Genomic DNA, 9,993 nt, shown 5'->3' with positions numbered 1-9,993 from the left:
CCCGACGTGACCTCCTGAAGTGTGTTCTCTTCAATAAAGTTGTACAGCAATTCAAATATGCCAGGAGTCTTTACTCTGAGTAGATTTATTGCAGCCAACAGGATACACAGGTATACAAGTGTAGAGGGCTCAAGGTGGTTGCTCCAACTGCTAGTGAAGCAACTGCAGCCTCTGGCCCAAACATTCTAAACAAGTAATACATGGAATACCTTGACAAGTACAAAGTAACATTCCAACATTTATATGTAAAGTAAGTGCACTGAGAAATAATGCATAGACACCACACCTCCCTCCTCCCTCTATACAACGCCCTTCCCCGTCCCGTGTCTCGTAAGCCCCTGTAGCGTCGCCCGTACCTTAGTAAGCCACCCTCCCCCTGGCTGGGTGGAACGTAGTCCCGTTGGCCTCCCGGCTTGCCGTCTCTGCACGCCACAGCAGTACTTGCTTCTGTCTCTTTTTTAGCTCCGCTTATTCTCGCTGCTATTCTGCCTCCGCTGTTCCTCTCTGTCCACGCCACAACCTCTCCTGCTCCGGGGAAACCTGCTTCCGTCTCCTGAAAGAAGGACGGCCCTCTTGTTTGCACCCGCTGCTCCTCTGATAGGCCGCTTGGGTATGACGTCGTGGGCCACACCCCCGGGGATTCCGCCTGAGAGATTCCCTTAAAGGGCTCTTGTCCTTCCTGCACAAAGGGTGAAACAACTGGGTCAGAATCGAAGGGCAACAAAGTCCGCAGTTCGTTATCGGACTCGTGACACCTACGTTAAGTAAAGAGATGGGTCTCAAGTTTTTAAGGTTTTCTTTCATGCCTTTTTTATATATTAGGTAAATGACACCTTTAGAAAAGGATGGGGGAAGGCCTTGGATTCTATGCATTCTTGTAACATGTCAATGAAGTCAGAGCAAAGTGTCCCCCAAAATTTCTTATAGTATTCCCATGGGAGGCCATCCATCCTCTCCTGGGGAGGAAAGAGGGGAACACTGGGATAGGGCTTCAAGGAATTCTTCGCCATCTAGAGGCGCTTGTAAAAGGGTTTCTTCTTCCTGAGTTAAGGCATTTGTAATGGTGTCTAGATAGTTGGAGCACTCTTTTGGATTTATATCTTTCTCTTTGTATAAGGTGTTGTAGTAGCCTAGTACGGTGTTTTGTATGTCTGTCTTGCCTGTTTGTATTGCACCGTCTTTGCTTAAGATTGCGTTCATTTCTTTGTGGGTGTGGTTGCCTTTTTTTAATTAGAACCTTGTGCATTTTTCGTCTTCTTCAAAGACCTTAACCCTTGAATTGAAGATAGTTTGTTTCCCTTTGTCTGTGAATCATTTCCTAAGTCTGCTTTGGGTTTCCTGGAGGTCTCCCGCTATGTCTACCCCGGAGTCCCTAAATCTTTCTAGTAGTTGTAGTTTGTCTTGTATTTCTTGGTAAAGCTCTCTCTTGTTTTGAGCTTTTGCTTTGCTTACTTTGATAAAGAAGGTTTTACTTTTTTTCTTTACCCATTCCCACGATTTGGCTTTAGACAAAGTTATTTTTTGCCTTTAGCCATGTTTCATATTCCTTTACATAGCTTGTGACCACCTCCTCGTCTTCTAGGGTGGAGATGTTCAGTTTCCATGTACCGGGGCCTTCGGCATTTTGGAAATCTAGTTCACAATTAATAAATAGGGTTTCATGGTCTGTGAGTGTGCTGTTCTCTGTGTGTGCACTAACATAAGATATTGACTTTGATGCAAAAACAAAATCTATCCTGGATGATGGGTCGCCCTTATCTGATTTCCATGTCATCCCTGTCCCTTTGGGGTTGTTATCCCCATAGAGGTCTTTTAAGGAGAGATCTTGTGATATTTTAAGCCATGTTGTTGAGGATTTGTCTAATTTATAAGCTGTGTTGGTCCTTTCCTATCTTTAGGGTGCATAATGCAATTAAAATCACCGGTGACAAAGGTGGGGGTAGTGCAAGTAAGGAAAAAAGAGATATTCTCAAAAAGGTCTATCCTACCATTTTTGTCTGCGGGTGCATATATGTTGCACACTCTGAAGGGTTGGTCTCTTATCTTCATGTTTACCATTAGGGCTCTCCCTGGGTTTATGTTGTTTTCGCTGAGGAACAAAATGTCTTTGTTTTTGCTTAGGATGGCTATGCCTGCGTTTTTGTTTCCTCCTCCTGACCATGCGAAGGGGCCTGCTTGCCACTCTTTGGCGTAGGAGTGATAATTTTACATTTGGGTTAGGTGGCAATCTTGCAGGCAGATAATGTCCGCTTTGATGGTATTCTAGGATGGCAGCTCTCTTGATAGTTTGTTTTATACCTCTGACGTTCAGTGTCACTATTGTAAAATTCATTGGTGTATCCATCATAACGTTTTTGAATGGGGTATATGCTCTATTTGTTGCTTTCTTCAAATCCTTGCCAGGATTGTGGTTCTTGTTGCTGTGCAAATACTTCTTCTATACTCCCCAAGAAAGGGGATGACACAAAGAGGATCTCTTCTGTCTGAGATTGGGGGGGGGGGTTATTGGAGGTTTCTTCTTTGTTGGAAGGGGTCTCCATCTCGGAGAGGCTGGCTAGTGGTCCATAGTGGTTCCTGCTTAGGTTTGTTGTTTTTTTCTTCCCTTTGGAGGGAGGGTGTTGGGGGGGGGGGATCTTCTGTTTGGTCTTCTGTTTTATTTTGGTTTCTTGTTGTTCTGCTTTTGCTTTTTCTTGCGTCTTCTTTTTTGGGTTTTTTTTGTTTGCCACTTTTTTCCACTTCTTTGGGTCTGTTTTGATGATTTGGGGTGTTGCGTATAGGTTTTCAGGGTTTGAATCTGTCTCTGATTCTTCTTCTTGGTTGGTTGTTTGTGTAATTTGTGTGATTTCTTGGCTTTTGGATGGTGTTTCCGTCTCACCAGATGATATCTCTATTTGAGTGGTGGGAAGTTCTTCCTCTTGAGTCTCTGGGATTGAGGAGATGTTGAGAGTAAAGTTTTGTATGGTATCTTCTGTTTGTCCGTCTTCATGCTGTTCTATTGTTTCCTCTTGTTGTGGTTGGTGATTTAGGAAATCTGATATTTGGCTTGCCTTTGTGCCTGATTGGGTGTCTTCCTCTGGTACACTTCTTTCATTTTCTTTATTGGGCTCTGGGGTGACTTTAGGTTGTTTGTTTTGTGTCTTCTCATGTTGTTGGGGAGGGATAGGTTGTTTTTGTGAGGCTGTGGAGGCTGGGAGTATGATTGATCCATAGGATCCATAGTCCATTTTGGTAGAGTAGTCTCTTTTGTTTGGTTGTTTATAAGGTCAGCGATTTTGTCTCCCCAAATGGTTTCTTTATTGCTTGCTGCTGATGAGTATGATTTATTTTTCTCCGGGCAGTTCCAGTAAAGGTGGGTCGTCCGCCCGCATAAGTTGCATTCTTTAGGGATTGGGCATTCGTGTGTGGGGTGTGTGGCATTGTCACAGTTTCTGCACCCGCTGTGTGTGCAATCCTCTTTAGCATGGCAACATTTCCTACATTTCCTGCAGAATATTGACTGCCCTTGATAGTACAGGTATCTATTGTTTGGTCCTATGGCGAAGGTGTTTGGCAGGTGACAATACCCTCCTATGCCTAAGTTATCTCTTTTTAGGGTTACTATAAACTTCCTGCGTCCATTCCAGACTCCCCATTGGTTTTTGAGTTCCATCCCCCTCTAACTTTGGAGCAGTACCTTTGTAAGAACTTGTCAATTTCCCATGTTGAGACCCATGGGTTGTACATATAAACATATACAGCGATTTCTGCAGGTGTGGACAGTGAGGTGATCTTATATGCCTTGGTTTTAGTGGTATCAAATAGTACATTTTGCATGAAAGTATTACATGGTTCTTCTTTAACAAAAGTGAAATCATGTATTCCTTGTTTGCTGTACTCGGCCATACGTTTCAGGTCCCTAGCCTGCACATTGAATTGTTTAACTAAAACATTGTTCATCAGTATTTTCAGGTGGTCTTTTATAATTTCTCCTTCAATTTCAAATCGTACTGTATTTTTTGTGGAGTCATCTCTGCGCGCCGAGTCGGCCGCATACTCAGGCTTAGACATGGCCACCTACAATGGGCCAATGTTTTTTGGGGGTACACAGAATCAGGGGGCCGTTGTTTAACCACATACATTGAAAAGCATTTGTAAATTGGCGTAAATTGCCCTAGAGTATTGTAATACATGTGAATACATACCAATACCTTGTAGCCTGTTTTTAAAACATTTCAACAATTTCCCTTAAACAGTAAAACATGAAAAACATTTTTGGGCGTCTAAGCTTGCGACATTTCAGCGTTTGTGGAATAAAGGAAGAGTACCGGGGTGTTCCTTTTACACCTGCAAAGGGGGGCCAGGGTGGCAGAAATGGCACTTTGGAAATGGCTGGGCAAATAAAGGTCTGCTGGTGAGCTCTGCTAGTGTCAATGGGATAAAAACAATGCCTGTGAGTTGTTTGGTCAGCGTATGACAAAACGTTTGTTAGAGTTATTGTGGTCAAAAAGACCAAAGAAACGGGCTTTCAGTCCTGCCCTTTTCCTTGGTTTGAGATTTATTTTATCAAGGTATGAGGCCCAGGTTACCTCCATGATCTGTACAAAAAGGGAACACCAGGGGGGGTGTGCCGTGTGAGGAAGGGGGTCCGCGTTGTGCGAGAGGGGGCGCAGACTCACCTTTATCTTGGAATGCTGCTTCGTTTCTTTCGTGGTCTTTCCTTGCTGTAGTACTCGTGCTGGTCGCTGGGTGGTGGGAAACAAAGAAAGCTTTCCAGGCTGAGATGATGGGGGCTTGTGTGTGCCTTTTCCGCGTTGCTGCTCTGCCCACGAGCCTCGGGTGCGGGTGAGAGCAGGGGGTTGTGGGTGCTGGTGCCTTCCGCGCTGGATGTGGCTTTGCTTCTTTTTCCTGCTTTGTTACGTGGGAGGGAGTCTCCTTGCTTTCTTGCTTTTGGCAGGAGACGGGCGTCTTGGCACCCTTCATGTGCCAGGCAGAAACAAAAAATAAAAGTTCCACAGTGGTGAGGTCTGTGTTCCGACTCTCACTGCTGGTGACTTGGTCGTCTATGGGTGCAGCGCGGCCGTCCGCGCGATGGAGGGACGTGGTCTGGTGCTCCACGTCTGGATGGCACTCTCCGGTCAAGGGTGCCAGGCCTCCAGGTGGGGTCGTCCAGATGTTTGTGCGGCTCAGAAATGATATTTTTCGGGGGTGGGGGGGGGGGGGGCCTTCCCGCCGGCAAACTCCTGGATGCAGGAAATTTGAAGTGGTTGCATTTAAGGTGCAGCGGCCGCAATGAGGATGAAAAGGCCGCTGTCGAGATACAGTGGTCGCGGCTAAGATGGAACGGTTGCGGTCAAAATGACGTGGCCGCGGACCTGATTAAGTGGCCACGGGTGCGATGCCTCACCAGGGGGAAGGGGGGCTCCGCTCGCCGGTGGGCTCTTGGTTGTAGTAACGGTGAAAAAAAACAGCCGCAGTCAAGTTGAAAGGGTCACGGTCCGCGGTCAAAGTGGAGCGGCCGCGATCAAGGTGAGGGGCCTCGGACCGGGTGAAAAGGCCGCATCAAAGATGCAATGTCCCTGGTTTAAAAGTTCCGTGGCCGCTGTCGAAAATGAAGAGACCACTGGTGTGATACGTCCGTGGGCTTCTAGATGCGGTAAACGTGGAGGGACCGCGATCTGCGGTCGAAGTGGAGAGGTCGCGATCAGGGTGAAGAGGCCTCGGTCCGGGTGAAGTGATGCTCGGTCCTTTGTCTCTTCAGCTATGTGTAGCGACCAGTTGTCTCGGTGATGCAGGTATCCCCTAGGATTGGCAGTCCCAGGTAGCGCAGCCTCGCTCCGGGCAAGCCAGATACGAGTGCCAGCCCCTTAGGTAGCCTCCCCCGAGTTTTCCCTGGACCCTTCCTCCCTTCAATCGTCAGCATGCAGCCTGGCCTCGGTCAAGCCAAGAAGTGCAGGCCCAGCACCTTCAAGTGTTGGGGATCAGAGTCAGACCTCCCAGCTAGACCCCCAGACTAGGCGAACCTACCTGTGATCTTAACCAAAAGGCCGAGAAGCGATAACCAAAATGGTGCCGGAATTCACACCTCCCGAAGCAATCTACCTGGCTGACCCGGACCGGGGTCTTCCCTTGCACCGTCGCTTGAGGCCCTTTCGCCTCTTTTTCTGACTCCTAGCAAGAGCTCAGCATGTGCCCATAGAAAGGAGGCCCTGACCTCGGGCCTTCTCCCGGCTCCCAGAGTCCTCCTCGGCTGTCGCTTCGTTAGGTGTCACTTAGCATACCCACGTTGTCCTCTTTCTAGTATTTACATGCCCCGCCCCTTCCTGTCCACTGCTTCCAGCCAGCTGGCCGGAAAGCCTGGCAGCCGGGGGATGCTGGGAATCAGGCCAGGATGCCCTGGACAGATCCCCGACAGGAAGTGTCCGGTGCCTCGCCCTCGCCTGCCCGGGACACTGCTCCCCTGTAGCCAAAGGCCTATAGATAAGGCTTGGCTGTTCGTGGCCGGGCGGGGCGGGCAGGGCAAAGAAGGAAACGACTCTGTATTTTTCTTCTTTGCTCAGAGAAGCCAAGGGCAGTGTCCACTTCTCTGCCTCCCTGCCTCCCTCTCTCTCTCCCTCCCTCTCTCTCTCTCTATCTCGCTCTCTCTCTCCTCGTGTCTTTCCGTCTCTACCTCGATCCTACTGACTTGCTGGAAAACTTCCTCCATTCGTTCCCCAGTGAAATGGATCCAAAAACGAATGAAACTCTGTTGCTGGAAAAGCAGTCTCCTTCTGACATTTTTCTCTTTCAAAGTGCAGCGTCTGAACGGAGAAGGAAATAAAAATAAAAAATAAAAAGTTCCAGAAAACGTGAGAAATATATAGATAAATAAAAGCACGTTTGCGGCAGATCAATGAAATAAATAAATAAAGCAAGACGTGGTGATCAGGGTGGTTTTATTCTCACGCAAACACAGTAGCGCCACTTTACAGGGTTTGGTAGTGAAGCGCTCCTTTCGTTTTCTCATCTATCTTTCAACAGCATTGTTTTCCCCGGGTGGGGAAGTGCACCATTCCTGGAGGTACTGCAATACCGGGTTGATGCGTGGAGTGGACAGAGCAAGCTCCTATTCCATCTCCCTGTTCCAAAAATCAATTTAATATATGGTCCCCAGATAGAGGACGTATCAGATATTAAACTGATAAGAACAGTTTTTTTTGTCAAAATATATTTTATTTATACATTTTTGCATATATACACATGTTAACCAATCCCATAGGGTGGTGTACATTTGAACCTGAGTAGGGGGTGCACGCAGGCACCAACCTACCGGTTTTCCATCAAGATTGTATTCATAAAACACTCACTTTTATGCTGAAGTGAGGCTATGTTTAATAAACCCATTATGCCTATTTTTCCTATTTCCATATTTTTTCTGCTTTTTCTTTTCCTTGCTGTTTAATGTCTACATAATAGAACACCATAATCTTGTCTAGGCACATGTGGATGACGTCTTGTATCTCAAATTCTTTATGTTTAAATAAGAGCAGGTTTCTGGCTACCCATAAACTTTCTTTTGCACAACTAAGTATCCTCCATAGGGTTCTGTCTTTCTTTATTTTTTGACAGGGAACTCCCTATACTATACAGCTCTATTTCATATTTTAATGTTTGTAAATTGGTTATTTCTGTAATCAACAGTCTTAATTTTTTCCAAAACTTTTGAGCAAAACAGCAGTTCCATAGGAAATGCATGGTTGATTCTTCCGCTGGGCAGTCTGGTCTTGGGCATGTTGCTGAGTTTGCCAGTCCTCGTCGGTGTTGAAAAGCTTTCACTGGCAACGCGTTGGTGACCGCCAGCCATGCAATGTCTTTTTGTGCGTTTGTAATGTCTGTGTGGTTAATTTTTTGCCAAACTGAATTGGAGAGTTTCTCTGGTAGGTTGTTCACCATCTCCATTTTCTCCAACTGTTCTAGTTCTTTTTTCAGCAGTGTTCTTGCTTCAAAGCAATAAATCAGAGTCCTGGGAACAACTGCGGAATAAATGTGTGGACTGGCTGGCTAAACACAAAGGATATAGGAGGTCTGATATACATGAAATTTTAATGGTACGAAGGGTAGGCTGGGTGGGATCTGCAGCAAAAACTATCAGGGGTGATTGCATTGTTATTAATTTTTCTCAGCCTAGGACTGTCGGATCTATACTAGCAGTAAAAGAGACCAAATGCCTTTTTTTCTACAAGCATCTGTGCATTACCACTTGGTTTCTTTTATAAACCGTCATCTATACAGTTTCCACTTCTCAGCCCGTCCCACCAGTCGGCTAATAGATTTTTAGCTATTTCCGATTTAGACAATCTTGATTGACTCCCACCCAAAACTCAAATCGGTCTGGTCCATGTGGTAGCCAAGAAGACTTCTAATACCAGTCCTGGGGTGGAAACGATTCAATTAATTGATTGCCCTGACTCAATATTGAAGGTGCTGAGTTGGAATGTGGCAGGTCTGGCCTCAAAATTAAATATAGAAGATGGGGCAATTATGATAAACACATTCGACATCCTTATGTTTCAAGAAACTTGGGCAACCAAAGAGCTTTATTTCGAAGGGTATGAGTGTTTTAATACTATTTCCCCTAACCCTAAATATGGCAGACCTTCAGGGGGTCTATCAATATGGGTTAGCATTGCCTCAGGTGGTAGAGTAAAACTAATTCCAACCGAGAATGCTAACTTCCAAGTACTGATCTATACACGAGGGGCTTCCATCTGCTTTATCAATTTTTATAATAATGACTTCGTAAGCACACCTAATGCTAACTTTGTTCACCTTTTTAACTTTATCCAGGACTTGGACAATTTATTGGGAAAGTACAAATTGGCTGGGATATGTCTGGGGGGCGATTTTAATGCAAAGATAGGAGAAGGAACTACTGGGCGGTCTTCCCAATCTATTCTATCTAACCCATGTAAGAGAGGTAATGAGCTATTAGACCATTTATCGAGTAGCAGTCTTTTAAATGTGATGGACATCGCAGCTGCAACCACTAATGATAATCCATGACCTACTTACAGAGGCGTAGGACGCGCCTCAACTATAGATTATGTCTTCATATCTCCATCTTTAGAAGACTACTTAGTTGAGTCAGAGGTTAGAGCATCCTCCTTTGGAGATCAGAACCCTATTATGGTCTCGCTAAGGGTGGCCCCGCGACCAAATATTAGAAGAGAACTGGGAGCGGGAAGCCTAGATCTCTCAACCGATAACTTAAGAGTTAAATGGAAGGGTATGGACTGCAGGGAGGTTTTCCAGAAGATGGTAATAACTTATCCATCTCTCTGTGATACTTGTCTTACCTTGGCCGACCCTAACCCAGAGGCAGTTTCTGCTTTTATTTTATTATGTGCAGGTATTAAGGAATTGATTGCCAGACCCACACTCCCACATATATCTGATCTGAGGTGGTTTGATAATACCTGCTCTAGGGCTAATAGGGATCTCAGAGCAGCCTTATCAGTTTCCCCTAGAGATCCCTCTCTTATCAGAACCTTAAGGCACAATTATAAAAGTGTAATAAAATTAAGGCGAGATGTGGTCTTAAAAGGGTACTGAAATAACTTGGCCTGTGCTGCTAAACTTAACAAAACAATTAATTTTTGGTCTGCCACTAAGTCCCTGAGAGCTTTTGGGAATATATCTACCCCCCTAAGCTGTAATATAATTAGTGAGGTGTGGGTTGCTCACTTCTCGAAAATATATGCCCCCCCCCGCCCCAATGCGAAAATACTTTGGAAAATCTTACGCCTACCCAAATTCAAATCTCCTTGATTGAGGTCGAGGAGGCAATATTCCAAAGTGCGGGAAATAAAGCCCCAGGCCCGGATGGGCTGCCTATTGATCTTATAAAATCAAGACCAGAGTTCTGGGCTCCTCTGCTACTCAACGTTTTTAACAATTTAATCACAACGAAAATCCAAAACACATGGTCCACATCTTTAATTATTCCTATTTTTAAAAAAGGAGATAGATCAAACCCAA

The 9,993-nt window shown here is 45.5% G+C and overlaps 1 pseudogene; it reads right to left on the bottom strand.

Annotated features, from left to right (window-relative positions):
* Nucleotides 1-7,014: 7,014 nt before the first annotated feature.
* On the bottom strand, nt 7,015-7,186 carry LOC146816820 (U2 spliceosomal RNA; annotated as a pseudogene).
* Nucleotides 7,187-9,993: the final 2,807 nt, after the last annotated feature.

This window comes from Triturus cristatus, chromosome 6, assembly GCF_964204655.1.
Source record: "Triturus cristatus chromosome 6, aTriCri1.1, whole genome shotgun sequence".
Lineage (NCBI taxonomy): Eukaryota > Metazoa > Chordata > Amphibia > Caudata > Salamandridae > Triturus > Triturus cristatus.
Note: the sequence above shows the minus strand (reverse complement) of the source record. Positions and strands in the feature narration are given on the sequence as shown.